The sequence below is a fragment of the Nanorana parkeri genome, unplaced genomic scaffold, assembly GCF_000935625.1.
Source record: "Nanorana parkeri isolate BGI_ZX_2015 unplaced genomic scaffold, ASM93562v1 scaffold7, whole genome shotgun sequence".
In the NCBI taxonomy this organism is placed as follows: Eukaryota; Metazoa; Chordata; class Amphibia; order Anura; family Dicroglossidae; genus Nanorana; species Nanorana parkeri.
In genome coordinates this window covers 4,140,698-4,153,642 of record NW_017306275.1, presented here as the reverse complement: position 1 = coordinate 4,153,642, position 12,945 = coordinate 4,140,698, and the positions used below count along the sequence as shown (strand labels likewise).

The window sequence follows — 12,945 nt, the reverse complement described above, 5'->3', positions numbered from 1 at the left end:
CCAGTCAGCACTGGCAGATCGGAGCGGGGAGGGGGGAATCCAGCCCCTTCCCTGTCACGGCAGAGAGCCGTGACAGGATCGGGAGGTGAGCGAACGCCGGTATGTGTTCGCTCACTTCCCGATCTACTGAGCCGGCCTGTGACAGTCTCATTGTTACAGGTCGGCTAAACCTATGAGGTGAGTGAAAAGCACTCACCTCATAGTTCTCCTTTAAAGAAAGCCAAAAATACTTCACCTGTCCCTTCATTGCTGCTCACAAAATAAAAGCAAATGTACTTCTCTCAGACATTTGCATTAGTTGTCAGCACTGAAGGGAACCTGAAGCAGGAGTTTCTCCAGAAAAGACAAGTGGTTCAGCACTACTGTTATTCTTTATTTATTCATCCCAACAATACTCTAAGCATGGCTTTGTATTAACATTAGCATATAGGTTCATTTTAGGCACAATAGTGAGACAAAATCTATCCCACACTGTGTAATTTTGCCTTTATACAAGGGTATGGCTGCTGTTGACAGTAAAGTTATACAGGAAACATTAACACAAATATATGTCTATATCAATATTTCCTATGCTTTTGCTCAGCACTCTCTTGACACCAGACATTAAAGGAAAACTATGAGGTGAGTGCTTTTCACTCACCTCATAGTTCTAGCCGACCTGTGACAATGAGACTGTCACAGGTTGGCTCAGTAGATCGGGAAGTGAGCGAACACATATCGGCGTTCGCTCACTTCTCGATCCTGTCACAGCTCTCTGCTGTGACAGGGGAGTGGCTGGATTCCCCCCTCCCCGCTCCGATACTCCAGTGCTGACTGGCGGAACGGACGGGGAGGGGGCGGGCACAGCTGGCTCTGCCTCTAGATAGGCAGAGCCAGCTGTCACTCACGCAGCTGGGCGGATCCAGACATAATTGTCGGGATCCGCTTCAGCTGTGGCATCTCAGTATACCGCGAGCTGTAGCTAGCAGTATACTGAGCTTTTGGTGATGGGAGGTAACGCTAGTTTGTGTCCTCCCGTTACCCTAAGGAGAACTATGGGGAAAAGCCTTAGCCCCATAGTTCTCCTTTAGTCTTTCCTAGACATGTGACCCCACATAAAATTTGTTTTCTTTCGCTTATCGGGTTACAGCTCGCGGTATACTGAGATGCCGCAGCAAAAGCGGTAGACTCATTACATGCAAAGCAAGATAGTTCAATCCGTGATTTGTCATAATTGTGATGATTATGGCTTACAGCTCATGAAAACCCCAAGAACCCCAAATCCACAATCTCAAAAAAGTAGAATATTACATGCAATCAATAAAACAAGGATTGTACTGAAAAGTACAAGCATGCATATGTACTCAGTACTTGGTTTGGGCCCCTTTTGCAGCAATTACTGCAATTACTTTTGCACGATATTCTAATTATTCGAGTTTCACCTGTATACACACAAAATTGAAATCAGCCGTACCAGCCTGAAGTGAATAGCCGAATAGTGTTCGGCTCACTTCACTTCTAATCGGTCATTCACTCGGCTGCCCTCGGCAGCTTTGTGAATAGACCCCTAAGACTTGTGAATTATGTAATGCAAATGCAAAGTAAATTTACAGAGTTGGGACTGTATTTTAGAGGGAATGGAACAGCTCAGCCAAAATGACTGTGTTCTGTAAAAATTGCCACATAAAAGTTGTCATTTTAGTACGTGTACTTTTTTCACATCCAGCAGACTCCACTGCTTGAACCCAAATCTTTCTTTCATCCTGATCTATCAATTTCCATATCAGATATTAGATACATTTGTGGCTCTAAAATACATGTGTACCAAATGTACTATTGCTGCACACACTGCTCTGTAATTATATGTGTGTTGTTTTAGATATTTTGGTATTGTACAGTTGTTTAATGATTTTATTTGTTAGCAGGAGACAATCCTTGGGTCTGTAGGCACATACAAAGTGGGTTATGGCACATTTATCAACTTATTCACAAATGCAGAAAGGTAAAAGCAATGTCAGCTTTAAAAAGTGGTGAAAGTTTGACCTTTTTTACGGTTCAAGGAATTACAACAATATAACATGACTAGTTGCAGCGCTTTCTACATTTCTCTTTGTCTTTATTAAAGTGTATCTAAATCAAAGAGCAAAAATGTTATATTTTGCAGCTTACCAGTTGTTAGTTGTGATTTAATTAGTTTTCTTTTTTTTAGGCTATTTTCAATAATTTTAACCTGGTGATCCTGCCAGTAACATATTTCTTAGGGTAATGCTCGCTCAGTGTACTATATCATTTGAAGAGTAGTGCTGTCACCCTAGGACAAATAGCATGTTAGAACTACAGGATACCTCACCCTCTCCTAATCTTTATAACCTAGGTGGAGGTGTTCTTTATTCTACAAAGAGAACTGGTAACAATGCTAACTGATATCAATGCAGCAGAGGCAGAGTGTACAAAAAGTTCAGCAGGATCAACAGTTATTTTTATTTATTTCACTAAACACTTTGAATGGTATATTTGAAAGAGCAGAAGGGCAAAAATATGAAAAGCTCTACATACACTTTAAAAAAAAAAGATTTTTAAAGGTGTTGTCATATTCATCTAAACTCTTAAATTAGTATTCATAAAATACATTTGACTAAACTGATACAAAGAATAATTTTGAGATGGATGCATAGAAATGCTAAGGAAAAGCCACTGACATAAAAATGTAAGTAGCAAGAGCCTCATGATTGAAATATTCAGTATGACTGCCTGTTTATTAACACGTATATTTCTAGTTTCTGTGTGCCTGTTGTATTGAAACTATTCACATAAATATGTTCAAAGAAAAAACAGGAAGCAGCTGTGGGAGAATCAGGGACACGGCAGAGTCAGAACAGAGATGTCTGGAGATAGCGGCTGCCAACTGTTGACTTCCAAGTTATGTGAAATCTAAACTGCAAATTGGAGGGATGGAACTCGAAGTCTTGACTCAAGTATTAAGATATTCACATTGTTTTTAAATGGTATGGAAGTAGTGAAATAAACAGCAATTATTATCCTACCAGCTGATATAAAATAATAAATTCAGCAAACATGCAAACTAAAATTAAGATTTATGTACATAGTTACATAGTAAGTCAGGTTGAAAAAAGACACATGTCCATCGAGTTCAAGTATTCTTTATAATTGCCCACTAAGGACTAAGCTACATGGGCAGGTTTCAGGTATATTATTGTGTGACTATGTTTGACTCACCTTCTATGCCCCAGGTGTCACTTGTGGAGTCTGCAAACAATGTATGTTACAAAGACCTGAGACACTGTTGAGAATAATGGGACTGTGGCCCCTAAAATATGTTGGGATCTACTACACCTGGTTTTAGGATGGCTCAAAATATCAATTATATTTTTTGTAAAAAAAATAGGAAAACTATAGATGATCTTTGTAAATTTTTAGCTTTATGCAAAATAGATTTTACTGGGCTATTTTTTTTTCTTTGTGGAAACATAGATAACATTAGAAATTGCTCCTCAGAGCAGCTTTATGAAACAATATTTTCTGTAAAAAATGGAACCGCAATTTCAACCTTTATAAGTACAATTATATAGGTGGTGGGCAACCATAGCTAAGGTAGATCATACATATCTGAAATTCGATTCATTCACCACCCGGTCCGCAAAAGTCAATTAACTTATATCAATGGAAAATAGTCGCCGAGCAGTCACTCATCAGAATACAATAGCTGGCATTGGAGAAGCTGTTTAATGTGGATGGGGGAATTGTGTAATTACTCTTATTCAGGCCCTTGTTAAAGTGTATGGGCAGTGCCACAATGTTTGAAACTCTATCAAAGCACAGTAAATCCAAATGAAGCATGCATTGTTTGGGTTTGTATCGGCTATTTTCCAGGAACGCTGTTATGTGCCTAGTGTACACTCAAACAATCCTTAGCTCACCTCTATGAACATCTTTTGAAGCAGATCTCCATCTTAAAAAAGGCTCATCTTCCCGCCCCTCTCTGCACCCCCTCTTACACTTATTTTTTGCATTACCCCTTATACATAACTAAAATCCAGCAGTCTTCTAGCCAGTCATGTGATGTCCGGAGGCCTCTTCTTTGTCTAACTGTGGCAACAGTGGATGCTCTACCATACTGCAGTGACAGCTGATGCTATGACATCAATGCTGGTCTCTGCAGTCTTCTACATTCAGCCCAGGCCCAGGGTAAATAATGCTGGCCTTCATTAAACTTTGAAAAGGACCAGTGCTATATGTTTGCAGCTGTGAGTATTTGGAGGAAAAGTGTTGGAGGGGAGGGGAGATTTGCAGTAGAGCTGCCTTTAAAAAAAAAAAAAAAAGTATTGACATGCTGAGCTACCTTTTTTCTTCTAAAGTAGAATTTCACTTTAAAGGGTTATTTTCATATTTTCATGTATTTATACTCGTGTATATGAAATATGACATATTGCAAATTAACCTGTTTGCTGAAACAGTCTGTAGGTTCCCTATGCCTGCTTGCTCTCTTTAGACCAAACCTAGAGAATTTTTTATCGGGGGTAAGGGGATTGATTTACTAACCTTATAAACACGCCACAAACAAGTATACACCTCTGTAGTGTGTTCCCTCCCAGCATGATCTATTGGTGGAATCTAGACACCTTTGTAGTGTGTACACACCCAGCAGGTGTGTTGTGCAAAGCCCTGCAAAGCCCTGCATGAATTGCAAGGTGATGTTGTGTAAATTAGCTCTACGTTGTGTTGCTTGCGTTGATGAATGCAGGAATATAAATGCATGAGCTAACCATTTTGATCTAAACTGTGAAGCAGCATTATATATGCACCATGTGCATGATTTTTCCATATATGGCATTAGTGGAAATATGCTTTTAGAGACTTGCATGCCGCTATTAGAGCGGCGTGTAGCCTATGGCGCATGCTAAATGATGCGCACGCACGTAAATACATAAAAACTCGCCATAGCGGCGTGAAAATGTGACACGTTGCTCGTGTTTGATCATAAATACGTTTTGCTGTGTAAAAATGCACACGCACCTGGTGCGTGTGTGTGTTTAGGTTAGTAAATCACCCCCAAAGAGTCTGAAGGAAAACAGTGCCTGATGTGCTCTCGCTTTTCAAAAAGTCATAATGCTCGGTGAATCCTTTTTTTATGGGTGCACCCAAATCAAATATTTATTGTAAAACAAAGAACAAGAATAAAAAAGCACATGAAAACACATGTTTCAGATCAAACTTCAAAGCAGCAACAAACTTAAAACCATTATAGCTTTCCTTTAACAGTTCTTTTGCATCCATTGCAGTGGAGTTATTTGTTACAGTAATGTCACCTTCTAGTGCACATATAGACTAAAAATCCTCTGTGAACCAATGGACTACCACTGTGATTCCAGATGGTAATTCCGCCTCACATGTGTTTTGTTGATAGATTGGGAGATAATCCAAAATGCATGAATACTAAAGAATAAACCTGAATATGCGAAGGCAATAAGTGCTGCTGAGAAAAGTATTCATATACTGACAAATATGACAGTCCACTCTATCCTCCCCTGTAAAATTCTATCCACTTATGTCACGTAGAATCTGCAGTTTTTCTTTTTTCCTATCCGATGAACAATCTTAAAATAGCTGCTCTTTAGGTGCTCATGTCTCTGCAATATTTCATACTTACAATAAAGTAGGTTATGGATGAAAGTTTCCTGTCAACAAATCTAGGTTAAAGCTGCAACAACAACAGCAGTCCCATTTTATCAAAGCAAAATAAAATGCTTAAGATGTCCATCATGACATTGATAAAGCATATGTGTAGTCAGAATAGTAATGCATATTGTTTCTCTTTTGGATCACCAGAGAGGAAACAAAGTCTCTTACCATTCTTTCTCTAAGCAGTCTCGCCACTTGTGCAATCAAGTTCTGATGGAAGTAGCCAGTCCCGGACATACATTGCATATACTGGTTCTGGGCTAGTGAAGCTAAAACTATTCTCTGAGTCATTGCCTTGGAACAGGTAGGCAGCACGAGTCAAGAAATGGTGTGTATAGTTATCACGCCATAAAAGAGCAAATAACATTTTTAATATGTTCTGTTTGACTAATGATGGTAAATTTCTTTAGAATAAAAAAGAAATACAAATTCAGATTTTCTTCCCAGGTTCCTGCTAGACGGCTCCCCTTTACAAAAAAAACAGCACTGATAATGACAATAGACAGGCAGATGTAAGTGTATGTGTTTTTCCAAGGTTATTTAGAAGTCAGTAAACAGTTTACACATTCCTTGTATATGTTATTGCTGGCCTAAGGTCCGTTTCAAAGGGCTTGGTTTGAGTTCAAATGTTTATTGATGTGAAATGAATCATAAAGAATGCACAAACAACACCTACACCAGATTATGTGCTCATGGCCCTGTGATAAGGCTGTTGGGAAGACATCTTAGGAGGCATTTTGTTAAACGAATGCAAAGCTGAAATCTGGACACTTTCAAATGTTTGTATTGTTTATAGAAATTTTAAACTTTGTATTTCTTACCGCCGTAGTGTCATAGAAGTGTTATCTGTGAACCACTTTGCATATTATGAGTAGGGCTCCAGCTAACGATTATTTTCATAATCGATGAGTCAATTATTTTTTCGATTAATCGGATATAAAAAAAAATATTTATAATAAAATATGCGGTGATACCTGTGTAGCGCAATCGTCGGTTTTCTATGTAGGTGCAGCCGACTTGTGTTTCCGTTAGTATACGTGCGTTTGCAGGGTTGGGGGACTTTTTGATTTAATTTTTTACTTTAATTTTTTTCCTACCTTATTGCTATTACATGGGGGGGCTCACAAGTCCCCTATGTTTTAGAATAAAAAAGAAATACAAATTCAGATTTTCTTCCCAGGTTCCTGCTAGACGGCTCCCCTTTACAAAAAAAACAGCACTGATAATGACAATAGACAGGCAGATGTAAGTGTATGTGTTTTTCCAAGGTTATTTAGAAGTCAGTAAACAGTTTACACATTCCTTGTATATGTTATTGCTGGCCTAAGGTCCGTTTCAAAGGGCTTGGTTTGAGTTCAAATGTTTATTGATGTGAAATGAATCATAAAGAATGCACAAACAACACCTACACCAGATTATGTGCTCATGGCCCTGTGATAAGGCTGTTGGGAAGACATCTTAGGAGGCATTTTGTTAAACGAATGCAAAGCTGAAATCTGGACACTTTCAAATGTTTGTATTGTTTATAGAAATTTTAAACTTTGTATTTCTTACCGCCGTAGTGTCATAGAAGTGTTATCTGTGAACCACTTTGCATATTATGAGTAGGGCTCCAGCTAACGATTATTTTCATAATCGATGAGTCAATTATTTTTTCGATTAATCGGATATAAAAAAAAATATTTATAATAAAATATGCGGTGATACCTGTGTAGCGCAATCGTCGGTTTTCTATGTAGGTGCAGCCGACTTGTGTTTCCGTTAGTATACGTGCGTTTGCAGGGTTGGGGGACTTTTTGATTTAATTTTTTACTTTAATTTTTTTCCTACCTTATTGCTATTACATGGGGGGGCTCACAAGTCCCCTATGTGATAGCACATTGGAGGTGACAGGTTCTCTTTAAGGTGACAATAGGGTTCTTTTAGACCCCTAGTGTCACCTTTCTACTTCAATGGATTCAGCTGATTGTCAACACAGCAGGCAGTGGCTGTCAATCAGCAGAGGAGGGAACTGAAGGAGAAAGTTCTTCATCAGGTCCTCCTCTGCTAATAGACATCAGGAAGTGGGCGGGTGCAATAGCCAGCTTGCTATTGCAATTTAAAATATCCAATAGAAAGCTGGCTATTGTTTCCAGCCACTAATGACTTGAAGTCGGTGTTCTATCAATAATTTTTGACATTTCATATGGTCTGTGTAACTAGGGGAATGGCAGGAGTATATCCTTTGTCTACACATATTGTGCTGGAAGGTTGGGAGGTATGGTTTCTGTTTCACCAAAAGCTGTATCATTCAGTCACAATCCACAACTGTTTTTACACTGGTATGAAGTTATATCAGTATGAAAAGGGTAACAGTGTTTTTTTTAGTTATGCAGTTTTTTATACAGTTAAATAAAAATAACTTCTGTCCAGGGCTCCCTTAACCCTATACTTGCAATGCAAGGGAGGGACAGGAGAAAACACCCTGTGCAAGGTTGGTGTGGGAGGGCTAGATTGTAGCTTTTTCATATGCTCAATGTCCACTCCTACTGTAGGAAGTATTATATGCACAGCTGCTGCTACAAGTGACACGTACACAACCTACAGCATAGTTATTACAGCAATAGTTATTACAGCATTAAAGATTTAAGATGCATTCTACAGAGAACACTGACGAAGATGCATAATATCTTTATAAAGAATCTGCATTTACTGATCCACATAAATGATCAACTTTAAGTGCTTCAAAAGCCAAAACTTATTTTAGATCGAGTATTAAAGAGTTAGCATCCATTCTGTGCTGTCTGTGCCTTCCAAGGGGGTGGGGTTGGGCTGCCCCTACTCTGTGCCTTCACTGGGGATCAAAATTTTTAGTTGTCAATGGAAGAGCAAGGAGGGCAAATCTTCCAATGGGGACACATGTTCTGTGACAACTGTCTAATAAAGGGCTTACCTCACTTTGGAAATATATCCTCTCACTGTTGTATTTAAAGGAAAGGAAGTAAAAGGAAATCTCTCCAATGGTACGTCCATACAGAACTCCCACACTATATTTAATTTACACACTTACATATATAACTGTATACTTAGCTGCTCTAGTATCTACCCAATGCTCTAAACTGAAGACTAATAAGCATTCGGCTGGAAGCTCACCATGGGACCAAGAGCATCTGCTGCACCCTGCTGATAAAAGAAATGGAAGAGACCCTTAACAATCTCCATAAGGATTGTCTTCACATAAAGGCCTGACCAGGAGAGCTATTATGTGCTGATGAGAGGAACATCACCCCACTGACACTAGCATCTTTCACCATTCCCTTTCCTTTCTCTTTGCTAATATGTCACTATTCTGGAACAGTTGTGACTTGTATTTGAAGATGGAATCTCAGAAATCAAACTTCGGTTCTTTTATATGTGGTTTGCCAAAATAATTGATGGATCCCAACAACTAAAGGTGGCCATATTTGCAAATTTTATAAGATTTAAAAGTCATTAAGATATGTTTACTAGTATTTTTAACTATGGAATATGTAAGTTCTGTATGACATAATAGTTTAATGCTCTAATCCCATGAATTATTTCTGAATCCTGGGGACCCCAGGTTAAACTAATCCAAGACAGCAAAAAGTCAGCTTGCTAAAATGGCATTTGGGAGGAGAACTGCTCAAATAGGAAGTAAAAACTGGGTCTCTCATATAAGCTCAGTGATCCTTTCAAAAATGGATATCTAGCTGATAATACCTGTATGGTCATCTTCAGGTTTAATACTGGAATTTATCTCTCTCATCTCCACCCAAGGATAGCATTAACCTTTAACGGAATGATGCAGGATGGCCGTCTGCTATTCCTTCTCCGTCTCCTCTTGTCACTAGTCAAGCAATTTTCTCATAATATGAAGTGAATTGGTAGAAAATGATAGAAAGGTGTAAAAAAAAAAACCCTGTGTTGATTTTTCTCTTTCCAATTTGTTACAGAAGATAGAGCACAACACAAAAGGGAGAATAACAAGCCGGAGACGACTTAAGAAAAAGAATAAGGTAAATAAATGGCAAGTCAAAGATCAATACCGCTTTCAGCTTTTCATTCATAAGATTTAACTAATGTGTTTACTCCTCAATATAAACCTCTAGTATTAATTAAATCATTTTATCATCCCTTATCAGTGCAATGCAGGACAAACTAATAATATTTGTAAATGCCTGAATTTAAGTTATTATTTTTATATAAACATTCAGTCTAATGAGGTCTTTATAAAACTCACTTAACGTGGTTAGAAATCATTAGCTTAAATTACCAGTGCAAAAGGCTCCCGTGGGAACTGAGGAAGTTGCCCTGCATGATTTCTGGCGGGCGAATCCACAGAACGACACAAAGGACATTTGCATTGCTTCATATTAATAATATGGTACATCAATAAAACAAACCCTACAGGATGTAAGTGGATACCAAATCACTGTACATAACTGATAGGTGTCAAGACATATCTTCAAGGCACAATACCACCTTGTAGCACTTGTTAAATGCCAAGTGTGGTAATGTGTGTAGGTGCCAGTAGTATGACAAAGGTCCCTTGTTGGAGTTGTCAGGGACAGTAAGCGATTCATAGCTTGTCAAGGTAGTTTCAGATAATGACAAGCAGTGACAGGTGTACCAGCCCCTGCCGGGGAAAATTCTACAGCAGGTGCCAGCTGCAGAGAGGCCTTATGGTCAATCCTGTACAAAACTAACCTGTTCTGTGAAGATATGAAGAGTGACAAAAATGATTGGACTGCCCTTGTCAGCCTTTGGGAACATGTGCGCATTTATACTTTAACTCACTCCCTGCCACACTGTTTAATGTTTTCTAAAAATGCCGCAGTGAAGACGATCTGTAAATGGGATTTTGCACAGTGGCTTGCAGGCGCTGAAAGAAAATAAAGCTCAAAAATCAATTTAAATCATTAAGCAGATTTAAAGACTGATAGCTCTGGTATGAGATGGGTAGCAGCTTTCAATGCAATTATCAGGAGACATATCTGTTTTCATTTCAATGCTATTACATTGTGCTGCAGCAAAATACTTTCACTTTTTCAACAGCCTTAGGACACATAGGTGTAATCAGAAAATTAAAGAGTTTTTCTTTGTGTACAGGAAACCGTGCCTGAGAGCAGAGCGTGTGAAAAAAAAAATTGACTGATTTATATTAGAATTTATCTTTCTATCTCAAATAAGAGATGCCAGATGAAACTTTTTGGGGGATAAAAGTCCTGAGCCTCCAGCATGTAATTATCTGAGGTCCTAATCTGCTATTGTACTAGTCATAGATGCCATGGCTTGGAACACTGTATATCGGCGAACTATATGAAGGAAAAGCTGTTCATCTTGCCCATAGCATATTCTTCCTTTCGTTCTCCTAGAACAGTAGGAAAGAATAAAAAAAGGAACCCGACTGCTATTGGTTCTGATACATAAGGCATGTGAGCAGTCTTCTCTGGGCAATTTCACCACCCTGTGTCTCACTTGCTTTATACTTTTTGTATGATGTAGCCAATAGCGTTCTTTAATTGCATATTTGTTCTTTCTCCACTATAACAACTGCTTCACCATATATACAGGAGGTGTACAAAATACCTAAAACATTACATATTAAAGAAGTTTAACTTTGGAGTAATTAAACTGCACATACAAACACTCCTATAAAGTTTTTCTGGGTTTTTATTACAACAGGGGTTAAAATACACATTTTTAAACACATTATAGCATGTTGCACTGCGTTTAAATGCAGCATGTTTAATTTTCCCCAGTGCACACCAAGATGTGCAAGTTCCAGGATAATTGGTAGAAAGCATATGACAGAAATAGAAAAACTGAATTGTCAAATAGAATCAGTGGTCACAAACTGATTCTTACAAGCAGATATACTGTAGATACTTAATGCAAAATTTGCTAAATGTCTCCAAAATTACAATAAATTTGGATCAGCATTTCTGGAAACAGGTCTAAACAAAAAGTAATTGCAACAAGGCAATGCTGGTATCACTGCTACTCACAAATGAAGAGCTGGCATTTTATTGTAGGATGACCTGCAAATTAGGCTGAGGGCTTCTGTGCAGAAATTAAGAGTTTTCTACAGCTAAAGGTATGTGCCGACACACAGTAGATGATTGACTAAAGGAGTAGAAAATGTGAATATTCACTTAGCTTAGTAAATAAGAAAAGATGTGTTTACGTTGAATACCTCATCATGTGCAAGGCCAATTAAAAAACAGGATTATTTTTTACGCATGATTGGAGGCTTGAAGTGATAACACCTTATTTACGTAATTTAATGAACATTCAGTTAACATTTGTAATCAATCTTATTGCTTCTGTAAATCAATCCTATCACATTGTCTACTCTTAGCGAGTAAATGAATGCTTAATCTACCAGCATGTTTGGCTGATAGCAAATTGGTGAACTGCACAGTATGTACAGTATATAACAAAAAAAATTAAATCCAAAGACAACAATTTACAATGAAATAATACAAGGCACATTCACTAAAATGAATATTTTTGTGATTTCTTCAGAGATGTGATAGTGTGTGGCTCTTTTAGGCCTCAGATTCTATGAAGATCCCACCGCACTCCTTGCCGGTCTGCCCCTTGTAGGTGGGTGCTGTAGTGGCTGCGGATGGCTCCGCTGTGTCCAAATGAAAATAGTATGTCACCAACATACCAGGGTCAAACATCCAAAAGCGTCTTTATTGACGTGGGTACATCTGGTCAAATACAGGCCTGTATGTGACAAGATGTACACACATCAACAAAGATGCATTTGGATGTTTGAATCTGGTGTGCTGGTGACATACTATTTTCAGTCAGTTTAGCAAGTACCGTGATGCCTAGCTTAACACGCACCTGCTTGTGTACTTGGTTTCTCAAAGCAGTAAAGCAGACTGTAGGGTTAACGCCTTTGCACCGCGGGAATGTGTGTTTTACTGCAAATTGCAAAAAAGCATGTGTTTGTCGTGGGGCTGCAGTGCTCTTCATTCTAAATGGCAATCTAAGACACCTTGTCATGCAAGTGTGTTTTAGCACACCACAATTCATGGTAACGCATTACTGTGCATTGTGCTGAACGAAGGTGCAAACCCATCCTTAACTACCTCTCGGCCAGCCGCTGTGTATACACGGCCTGCCGGGAGCTTCTTGGATGTAACTGGGCGTGTATAAACGCGCGCGAGCGGGAAATCCCCGCTATTTGAAAAGAGGCAGCAATGCCCGTTAATATACAAGCGATCCGCCGGCTATAGAGCCGGCGGATCG

The 12,945-nt window shown here is 38.7% G+C and overlaps 1 protein-coding gene across 9 annotated transcripts in view; it reads right to left on the bottom strand.

Annotated features, from left to right (window-relative positions):
• The window catches only part of PTPRM (protein tyrosine phosphatase, receptor type M), a 606,372-nt gene that overhangs the window by 39,926 nt on the left and 553,501 nt on the right, over positions 1-12,945 (bottom strand). The window lies entirely within an intron of this gene.